Here is an 11,891-nt window from a genome sequence, read left to right as displayed (position 1 = left end):
TTTGCATCTGCAACTTGGAAAATCAATACATTTGCAGATTGCAATATCAAATAGTTGCAGATCTGTTTCGGTAGTAAATCTTTTAAGTCGCTCGGTGTATGCCGGATCATTTTGTCTGGATTTATATGGTTTTAGCAAGTTTCTGTAATTGCTGTGGAGCATTCTGATTTTCTCTACAATCAGTAGATTGTAAATCTGAAAATCAGAATTTCTCTTGTGTGATATTACCGGGATTGACGCTTTGATCTGTATATGCTCGATATGTTGCGCTGTTCTTTCTGCGACTGTGGAAACTACAGGATGCGGAGCATTGCCCGTCACTTCTATCTCCCATCGTATCCGCAAAAAGGTTCGCATTGTATCCGACCTTGTCAGCAGCCGGGTCTCTTCGGCTCTGAACGGACAACCGAAAACCGGACAGCATTGGGACTTCCTTGCCGGCTTCTTCGACGCGCTGCAGGGCGTAACATTGCACTTTTCCGTTTCCTGAAAACATAAACAACACGAACCCAGTTATTGCTGAGAAGCGGCCGATGCTTGTAAACCTAAACCCTAACCCCAACTTTAACTTTAACTTTAACCCTAACTCTTCTCAAGTTAGCATGATTTGCTAAGTTCTGTCACGTAATAATAATAGGGTTACGGTTATGTATAATGCAATAATGTAATAAATATAGTCGTACTGCTTACCTAAGCATTAGTCAAACTCATTGGTTTGCTACTGGGTGTCATAATAACAGTTTTTCAGCCCACCTTAATGAAAGTGCAACGCCATTCAAATTCCTTAAACCTCGAGTAAAATTCAACGTTCATAATTCAAAAGAAAGTCGTAAATAATTTCACAAATGTTGCTCAGCGCTTGTGAAGTATGTAAACACTAAACTCGCTAAGTCAAATATTTTCGATAAATTCTCTAAAAGCAGTAAAAAAATTTCGATAAAAAGACTTTGAGGTTCACAACGCAGATGTTTATATTGGGTTTTGATATGAAGGAAATAAATATATAATAATGAAAATAATGATAATATTTGTTTTATGCATCAAATTTATGCAATTTACGAAAAAATATTGTTTGTGTGTATATATATATATATATATATATATATATATATATATATATATATATATATATATATATATATATATATGTATATATATATATATATATATATATATATATATATATATATATATATATATATATATATATATATATTTATATATATTTATTTATTTATTTATTTATTTATATATATAACTATTTATAATTATTATATTTTAATTATTATTATAATTATTATATATATAATTATTATTATAAATATTATGTATATATAATTTTTATAATTATTATATATACAATTATTATAACTAATATATATATAATTATTATAATTATTAATATATAATTATTAGTGATGACCATGTAAAGTTTCAAAAAAATTTTGAAACTTTACATGGTCAGTGATGATAAATTATTCAGTGATGTAAAATTCCAAAAATTGGTTATGTACTTCTGAAAAAAAGGCCTTCATAACTTAATTAGGACATTTTCTCCATTCCTCCAATTAAAAAGTTTAAACTTTATTTATAAATTTGTTAATTATTTTAATGAAATCTAAATTAACAATAAAATAATTTAAAATAGATAAAAATTATAAAAAATTATTTTAATAAAGCTGGAAGTAGAAGAAAAAAAAAAGGATTTAATGATAATTATAAAGCAAAGTCGATCGTTTGCTCTATAAAGGTAAATGTCAGTTGCATAGAGATCTTGCAAAAAAATTTAAATGCAGCCATGCTTTGATAAAGTATTTAGATCTCAAAAAGATAAAGCATTTATAAAAAAAAACTCCGAAGCGATCCTTTGATGTAGAATTCAAAGCCATTTCTCGACTTAAATTGAAATTAATAATTTCATTAATCTGTTGTCCGATAAAAAGTAATTACCACCCCACCACGCCACTGGATTTAAGTATTTCTTACTCTTCAATAACTTTCCAGTAGTTTCGCATAAGTAGAAACAATTAAAAAAACGAATTAAAAACCGTCATTTTCATTTTTAATTGGCAATTGTTAATTTTTTATTTAAGCTTTTTTTTTGAACGCTAAAAATATCTTGATAAAAATGAAAATGTGTTTAAAAATTTGATCTAGCTTGTAGCAGCAATTTTATAATAAATATTTGCCTTGATGTAAAAAAAAAGTCGACAATGAAAGTAGGCAAATTTTTTTAAATATATTCAGGGCGAAGCTAAACCGACTAATTTTATCAAGCTATTTAAAACCAAATAGTTAATGAAAAAACATAAGATTGTATTTTTATTAATTATTTAAATATTATATTATTATTGGTTTTTTTTTAAATCAATCTTCTTAAAATCAGGTTGTTTCAATATGGGGTAAACTTTTTGGTTTCTTATAAATTGATACAAACTCTAAAAAATTTGCTCTACCAAAGTAAATATTTTAAAGTTCTAGCTTTTTAACTTTTTTCTTTTTAAATAATATTACGGACCCGTTTAATGTTCGAGGGTCTGTAGCAAACCCTAAAAATATTTTTTATTAAAAACATTTTTAAATCTGGTGTTATTTTATTATTTAGAACACATTAATGAGGTACCAGCAAATATTTATCAAAAGTTTAGGTTTAAGATTCAGCTAATAGAGATGCTAATAGAGATAAGGAACCAGACACAAAAATAAAAAGCAAAACCGCAAAATTCTATTTAAATCTCTATACTAAATTTATTTAACAAAAGCTAACTTTTAAGTATACAAATAAGGTTATGTTATAAAATGAATAATTGTAGCTGAACTCATAATTATTCAATATTGGCGTGGTTTTTTTTTTGGCAGGACAGAGTTTGTCAGTAGTATCAACTTTTCAAACATCCTGCATTTTTCCACGATAATATCCGGCAAAGGACTAAATAAGTTGATCACCAGCTATATTCAAACCTAGAAAATTCAAATATTAAGGTTATTAAAGAAAAAACTTTTTACTTTTTTTGACTTAAAAAGAATGCATCTTTACTTCTGCAGCTAAATTTATCTGCAACTTTGACTGTGAATAAATTGAATACGCTCTTCTCTGAGTTTATGCCCAATTTAAAGACCAACATAATCATAAAACATGCCAAGATCCTTTTCATATACATTCAAAACTTGTGACCACATCATCACATGATCTTTAAATTAAAAACGGTTTTAAAGACTTATAATTTTAAGATTCATATTTAATGACTATAATAATGATGATGATCATCTTCATGATTTTCATCACGACCACCACCATAATAGTCATCGCCATCATCATCATCATCATCATCATCATCATCATCATCATCATCATCATCAACATAAGAGTTTTCGAAGTTATTTTAAGTACTTTTGAAAAAATTTTTTGATTTTGCGAACTAAAAGTACTTATAAAAACAATGTTTTCTGAAAATTTTTTTAATAATAAATTAATTTATGTTAATTAACAAAAACATTTTTCTCCAAAATGTTGTTGATATATAATAATAAAATTTATGAAGATAAAAAAAAATCTCAAAAAAAAAATCTTAAAAAAAAAGGGGATTGAATTAACCTAAACATCAAATATTGCATCCCCAACAAGCACTACTATCCTTGACTTTTTTATAATTCTTAACAAGATGAGTTCTAGAGAATTACCGATTTAGAGAACCATCTGCTACATAAAGTAAAATTTAAATTTAGAAAATGTTTTATTTAGAACATTTTGTAGTACTATGGAATCTCTTTACAGCCATTAGAAGCGAAAGGTCCAAATGCACACAAAGATGAAAACACGTTTCGAATAAACACAACTACATGCTTTGTCAAACTTTCAATTTAATTATTAAACTTATCAAGAGTATCATTTAAAAATCCCATTGAAATTAGGTTAACTTAGATGTCTTAAATATTAGAAAACTCTAGATTTTTATCTTATAAAACACAAAAGAAAAATGTTCTCATGCTTTTATAAATTTTCAATATTTCTATTAAAAATTGTTCTTAAAATAAAATCAGTATTTTACCACATTCTGGACTGATAAAATGTATGTGCTTCAAAAAAGTATTTTTACAAAGAAGATATATAAATTTTTACAAAGAAGATATATAAATTTTTACAAAGAAGATATATAAATTCTGACTTGCTTAAGTGCTTATATGTCTCCGGACATTTTTGGAAAATGCTTAAACATCATTTTGGAGCTCTTGCTAAATAAATTACAACTTTTTTCAGAGGACATTCTCTGAAAAATTTGTAAGTGTGAACATCAAAGATCAGCTTATCATTTTTGATCAGCTGATTTACACTATGATGGAGTTGATGATATTTGATCTCTAATTTTTTAGAATCATTTCTTAGAGACTTTATTTTAAAAATAGGCTCCTTTGTCTTTTTTTTTAGTTTTTGTCGAAAGTATTATTTTAGTTTCAAACAAAAATCATATTTAAATGTGGATATTAATTCTAAAAAATATATAAAATGTCACTAAAAAAAGTACAATTGTTAACAAATTCCATATAGTCTATATTTTAAATTTTTCCCCAAATCAAAAAAAAGTTCTTCATAATTTACAAATTCCTTATATTTTCTGTTTTGCAACGCAAACATCATATTGAGATATCTTAATTAAAATTGGAAAAATTCTTTTACTGTAAAAAGCACTTAAAGTTGGTTTAATATATTGCAATCAGGTTTATTAAAACATATTTATTTGTTTCAGGGACTGAATTATTTGCAGTTATTGAAAAATAAAAAAAAATTGAAGTAAAGAGTTTTGAAGTTATCCATAAATTACGTCACTCTTTTGTTGGGATAGGCGATTTTGTGACGATTTGTTACGAGGGGGAAGGAGGGGTAGTCTCGATTTTATGACGCATTATTTTTTTTTTTTTAGTTTCAAATCTAGAGAATACTTTCTTTTAATTAAAAGAGTATCTGACCAAACCGAAACCTTCAGTTGATGTATCTACATGTTGATTGTAAAATCAACCACGCCTAAATCTTACATAGTCGATGTGTACTCCGTTAACGGAGTAGTTACAGCCTGTTAACGGACTTTTACGGCTGTAACAGTCTATGTGCAGTGCACGTTCTGCGCTTTGACTTTATGTGGTTCTAGTGTAATTTAGATGGTGCACAAAAGTATGCAGCAACAAAAAAACTTTTAAAAAAACTTACTAAAAAATTACACGATCTTGGAGCACTAATTAAAAAAAAATTTTCAATACCGAGAGGCGAACCTGGAACTAGATTAAAATAGTATTAAAATTGGTCGTAAAAAAAGTAATGCTTTATTAAAAATAGGCTTAATCAATGTACCCTCGACAACGAGGTTCTTTAAAAATGATAATTGTTTTTATATTTTAGTTAAATTACGAAATTTACCGGTTGCTCGGAATAGAACAAGGAAAAACGGCAGTATATCATCCACAATCTAACGGGCAAGACGAAAACAGAAACAAAAACATAAAAAGGTATATATATATATATATATATATATATATATATATATATATATATATATATATATATATATATATATATATGTATATATATATAATATTTATATTTATATTTAGCAAATTAAGAAAACTGATTGAGGAGAATCAATCAAACTGGGATGAATATATTGACATTATTTTGTACCCATTGCGAGTCGAGAGAAAGACATCAACAAAAGTTTCACCTTTTGAAATTATGTTTGGGGGCCGATTGCCGGTTTCACATTGTCAATTTGAAGAAGTGAAATTTTTTTTTATAAACATGATATACATATCATTTTTTTCACTTTGGGTATACAGGCACGATACGGTATTCATAATTTTTGTAATTTAGAACAACCATAATTTTGCAGCAGTGACAACGAAGGAAATAAAAAACGAAATGGAAAGAAATAAAAAACACATTCAGAATCTCACAGACTTGGTTATTAAGGTTTAAAAAATAAAACTAATTTATTCAAATTGAAAAAATTAGTATTATTATTACTATATTGTTTATCATTAGTTTTACTATTTTGTTATTATATTAATTATTTTATTTTTGTAATTAGTAATAATATTTTTAGTACTATAATGATACAATAAATAATACTCCGAATCGAAAGTCGTTTTTATGTTTAACGGTTTTAAATTGATGAAATGTAAAAGTAAATCAACAAAAATGAATTTCAATTTAATTTAAAGCCGTCAAATACAGTACTACGTTTAAAACAAAAACTATATTATGAAAAGAGCTTATTGAAAAAAGTAAAAGAATCACACATAATAATAGCTGTCGCTGATAAGGTTTTGCTGTTGGATATAAGAGGTCGCTGGTCAAAAGCACAATTTAAAGGCCCTTATAATGTATCACGTATCACACCATATGGCAACTTTAGGCTCAAGGATATGAAAGGCGTTTCTCTGCATGGATTGCACAAAAGATTACATGTGAAAAAATTTATTGAAAGCACTTTATTAAAAGGTATAATTTCTTAATTAACTATTTTTACCCATTTGATGTGACAATTTTTACTATTATTAGGCACTTCACATGATTTTGATTTCTTTACTATCTTTAGCCATAATTATTACCAAAATATGTAAAAAATATAGATGATTTTAAAAATGAGTTCATTTTTTAAATTTGGATACTTGGTTCCCGAGTTATGACGACTTATGTGCTACCCAATAATACTTATTTTGGGTCGAAATTTGTGGAGTTTTTCTTTAGAATTTTTGGCACCGAAATTAAAAAATTTATTTACTTTTCAATGGACATCGACGAGAAGACTTACAGTTGAGCACAAATAATAAAGTATATTCATTTTATTTTTTTTAAACAAAAGAATGAATACATTCAATTATACAAATTGTTTTCGTGATGTAGTTGGCCCAGGCGTTGATTTTCCCTTTTGGGCCATTTGGATCAAGAGCTATAAAATCACGATAAAAGTAATAAAAATTAACTTTAGTCAAGGAAAAAAAGAGCTTTTTATTATGTTATTATTTGTCAGAGTGAACTAATTCATACAAATTTATGAAAATCTAGAAACTATATTGGAATCGCAGGGCTCGTTTCCCCCATTTGGGGTAATTGGGACAAGAGCAACAAAATCTCTGTATAAAGTACAAATATTAACTTTAGTTAAAAGACAATAACATTTTCAATCTATAAGAGTAAACCAATTCATAAATTTATGAAAATCCTAAAAATATGTAAGAATCCAAGGGCTTGTTGCTCCCATTTAGGGTATAAAAATTAGCATAAAAATTAACTTTTGTTAAAAAACAGTTTTTTCATACTATTAGAGTAAAAAAAATTCATATAAACTTACGAAAATTCTAAAATTATATAAGAATCTTAGGGCTCGTTCCCCCATTTGGGATAATGGGATCAAACAAAATATAATTTTCGCAAAAGCCGTAAAAAACAAGAGTTTTTTAAAATTATTAGAGTATACACTTATAAAAATGAAGACTCGTATACACTTATAAAAATGAAGAAGATATGTAAGTGGGTCATAAGTAATAAAATTTCTGTGGAAACCATAAAAAACAACTTTAGTTGAAAACAAGAGCTTTATCGATTTTTAAAGCATTTCATAGTGTTCATATATTCTTGAAAGTAAAATGTTAATAATAAATTTGATTATCATAAAAAAAATATAATAAATTTATCTTTGTTTACTTTTAAGTAGAAGGATCTGAAATAACAATCAAAAGCTTTTAAATTAATAAATACTGAAAAAAAATTTCATTGATTATACCTTTTATCTTTCTAAACAACTCTTCTTTTTGTTTCTTAATCAAGTCATTGCATTGGCTTTTTTCTTTTAGTGAATTGTTCCTTTGTTATGGTTGAGGCAAGTTGCATGTGCGAATGATAGTTATCAAGTTCTCCATCAGCTCACTTGAATATAAATCAAAAAGTTTATTTCCAGAAACTTTTGTTTTAAAAAACAGCTTCAATGAACATTTTGCCCCCATTACATAAAGATAAAAATCTAATTGAATTCTAATAACATGCTTCCTTAAAGTATTATTATCAATTTTTGAAGATTTATCTTCTGCTTCTACTACTGTTAGCCAAACTTGTGATTTCAATTGAATAATCGCATTTATTATATTTGCTTTTTTTAGTGATGCTTTCTTTTCTGCATCTGCTTTGAGTTGCTGTTTTATTCTCAACATTGAAGTTTTCTTCGAAATTAACTCTACTTGTCGCTCTTTATACTTTCATTTCATTTTTTCAACACTATGAGAAGCTGTTTCAATTAACATGTAACGCTCTTCTTCTGATTTTGCATCCAGCCATGCTAAGGTTTTGTTTCGGTACCACATAGTATATGTTTGATTTGTTTGAATTTTGACATTTGGTTTAGTTCGAATAAGTAGATCCAGAATCGCGAAATCACGTTCTGAAGCTTTGTTAGTTGTTGGTACATTTTCAGCAGCCTTTTGAATTTGATCATCTGAGTTCTAATATTTACCGCCTGGGAGCTGATCAATTGCTTGTCTTTCAAGTATTATTAGAAATGCATGGGAAATCATTTTTAATGACTGTTGCACCAAGACATCAAATTCTATATTGCCAGTATCCTCAAATAGTTTTTCATAAAGTTTATTTTTATGTATTTCAACATCTTTTGGTTCAAATACAGGTGTTTCATTGAGCATTGGAGAAGCATCTTTGCAAAGATCTGACAATTTTATTTTTAAACGAAATAAATACTTATTCAAGCTAAGAATGTTTTTCGTTTCTTCAATAAGTCTTCAAAGAGGACCAGTAATAATCTTATCAAAAATACCTAGTGCCCGAGATTCAGCTAAAAATAACATATTTGATATATCTTCCTTAACTGCCTTCAGTAGATTATTAGGATTTGGCCATTGACACAAAAATTCTTTAATAGATTTAGAATGATAATACAGTGCAGCCCCATTATAAAACAAAATGTTAAACCTATTGCCAATAAAAGAAGCAAATATACACTTGTCTTCACCTTTTCCAATGAGAAAAGAATTTAAATATCCTGCCACACCGGCTTCATCACTACCTTGTTTGTAGAATGCTTTACATGCAGTGCGTATCAGTCTTGCAGGCCCAGATTCAAAAATTTTAAATGCAAAAGTGTTTTCGTGAGCATCACTCAGAGCAATTTTTTAAAATGAATCCAGTACTTTATCTGTCTCAGTTGCAAAGTTTGTTAAAAGATGTAACTTGCAAAAAAAGTTTGACATATCTTTAAATTCATTTTTCTGTTCAATTGTTAAACTATCCCAATGTTCTATTACTTTTGGTAACAATAGCTCCCTCATTTCTTTAAACTTACTGTTAAACAGTGGATTGACAGAACCTAAATCTGACATAGTTGTTTTAAATGAACAAATTAACTTTGCAAAGTTTTTTTTTCCTGTCTTTTGTGTCTAGAATATCACAAATATCATATAACATTTCTGTTAAAGTACTCAAAGTTGATGCAGCATCCCCAGAGGCCATTTCTGATAGTCCAAATAATAGTATTCTGCCACTTTTGGTAGTCAACTGAAAGTTTTGATAATGCCTGCAATATTTTGTTGTTCCATCTCCATGTAAACAGTTTCCTGTGTCTTATTCAATATTATCTAACACTTCTGATACTTGAAGCTGTGCAAGAATTTAAGCTTTAGACATAAAAAAAAAATCTAGACTGAGGGAAGTTTTGTAATTCCTTTTTTTGCGAGTTTTTTTAAAACAATTTTAATAACATCATTGACCTTGTTCATACTGACATTTAATGATAACAGCTCCATGATAACTTCTCGAATATCACTTGAATAACGTCCTCTTTCAAATGTTACAATTTCCTCATCTTCCAACATCAAAAAAAAGCCGTGTGAAAAATACTTAAATTTTTTTTCACACGGCTTAATTTCTTTTTGAGATTTCTTTTTTCTTGACACAACATTTCAACTTTTGCATTACTATTTTCCAGCATTTGATTAAGGTTATTGAATTCCATATTTAAAGTTTGAGATGTTTCAAATTGTGCTTTTAATGCATCAATTTCTTTTTCTTTTTTTTTCAACTTTATATCTCGATAAACAATCTTATTGTTTAAATTTCGAATTTTGTTTGTTTTATTCTTTAGTTTCAATGCGTTAAACTTTTTTTCCAGACTCAACAGGCTTTTGTTTGTTGCTGTATATAGTGTCATACACTGCATGGCTTGTTTTACAAATTCCAACCTAACTTTTTTCTCTCCATTGCAGGTTTTTACAGCTAATCTAAGTTTTTTATTTTCACTTTCAAGACCATTCAACTGGTTACAGTAGTTTTCAGAAACTTTTTTGAAATTGCCGATTTCTTCAACTTTGCGTTTTAGAGTTTTATTTTTGATTTTGAGATGTAGATCTTTCATAAGATTTTTTTCTTTATCAGATGACGTTGGTTGTAATAATGATTGAATATTTGCTTCAGATAATGGTGAAATAAAATTTAAAAGCAAAAATTCTTCTTTCTTTTTTTTTAGTGAGCAACCTAACTTTTTGAATCACTCTTTTTATTTTCGAAAACAAAGTAAGGTCATTTTTAGCAATTATGAAATTGGAAAAATAGTGTTGTCTAAAAACTGTGCACACATTGGCTACGCTTTTGTCTTCTTAATTTTGATACCAGAAATACAGATCTCTATTCTGCATTTCAAACAGCTAGATATAAAAAACTAATTATATATCAAAGTCACATTAATAAGCGCTTTCTAAATATCCATATAGATTACTAACTATATAGGTTGAACGGAATACCATAATGGCGCCTCGGAAAAAACAGAAAAAATGATGGAAAGTGTATTTTTTAAATTGAAAAGTCCAGATATAAAAAGCAAATGGTTATAAAAACTAATATCAAATACTATAACTTAATAACCTTAATATTCTTTTTTGAGGTGCTAGAATGCCAAAAAAGCAACGTAAATCAGCTTATTTACTTGTCAAAATGTGTAAATTAACGTAACTATGAAGAAAATGACTTGAAAAATTTTCTAGCTTCTTTTTAAAGGGACTTTAAAGAAAAACCTTCACAGAACAACATTTTTATTTAACATTTGCCAAAGGCATACAACGGGCAATTTAGTTTGAAATTAGATAGCTTTAAAATATTTTCCGAAAAAGTTGCCGAAAAAATCGCGTTTATTTATATGATCAATTTGCGACACGAAAAAAGTCAGGAGACTGAAATCCCTACTAGTAATCCCTTGTACTATAATTGTTGATCAAACTGCAAAGAATGATCCAGAAATCTTACAAGCCCAAAAAGCGTTATAAAAAAATTAATGGTATTTTTGTTGACCTAATTTGTTTATAACTTGTGTTAGAACTCTAGTCAAAGACCCCCCGATTATGATAACTGTGCTAATCCCTACGAAGAATTAATAATATACTTTAACTGTCTTTCTACCGTCTTTTTAGAAGATCACGTCACCAAAAAGGTTCAAAGGAATAAAGTAATAACTTACCTAGTAAAAATTGAAAAGCGTACGCAATTTTTTAAGTCTTAAATGCATTTTATTTTTATTGATTTAATATTTAGAGAAAACTTATAATTTTTTTCATAAAAAAAATTTAATAACTCTTTAGAATTGGTTATTAGTTCAGAAGGGAGTGATTTGAGTAAAATCTGCGTGATTAAAAATAATGAAGGTATGCTCTAAAACAGTTGTATTAAAGCAATTAATAATTTTGTTTCTTAATCTGAGTATCCACAACATACTTCAATTAAATAAATGCTAACATTAAAAAGTATACTTGTACATATAGTACACTAAGTATATATAGGTAATGAAATACTTAATAGCTTACGACATTTAAAACCAGTTAATGCGATAATGGGAATATACGAGGAG

The sequence above is a fragment of the Hydra vulgaris genome, chromosome 08 (assembly GCF_038396675.1).
Source record: "Hydra vulgaris chromosome 08, alternate assembly HydraT2T_AEP".
In the NCBI taxonomy this organism is placed as follows: Eukaryota; Metazoa; Cnidaria; class Hydrozoa; order Anthoathecata; family Hydridae; genus Hydra; species Hydra vulgaris.
The sequence above is the reverse complement of the archived record's forward strand: the minus strand, read 5'-3'. Positions refer to the sequence as shown.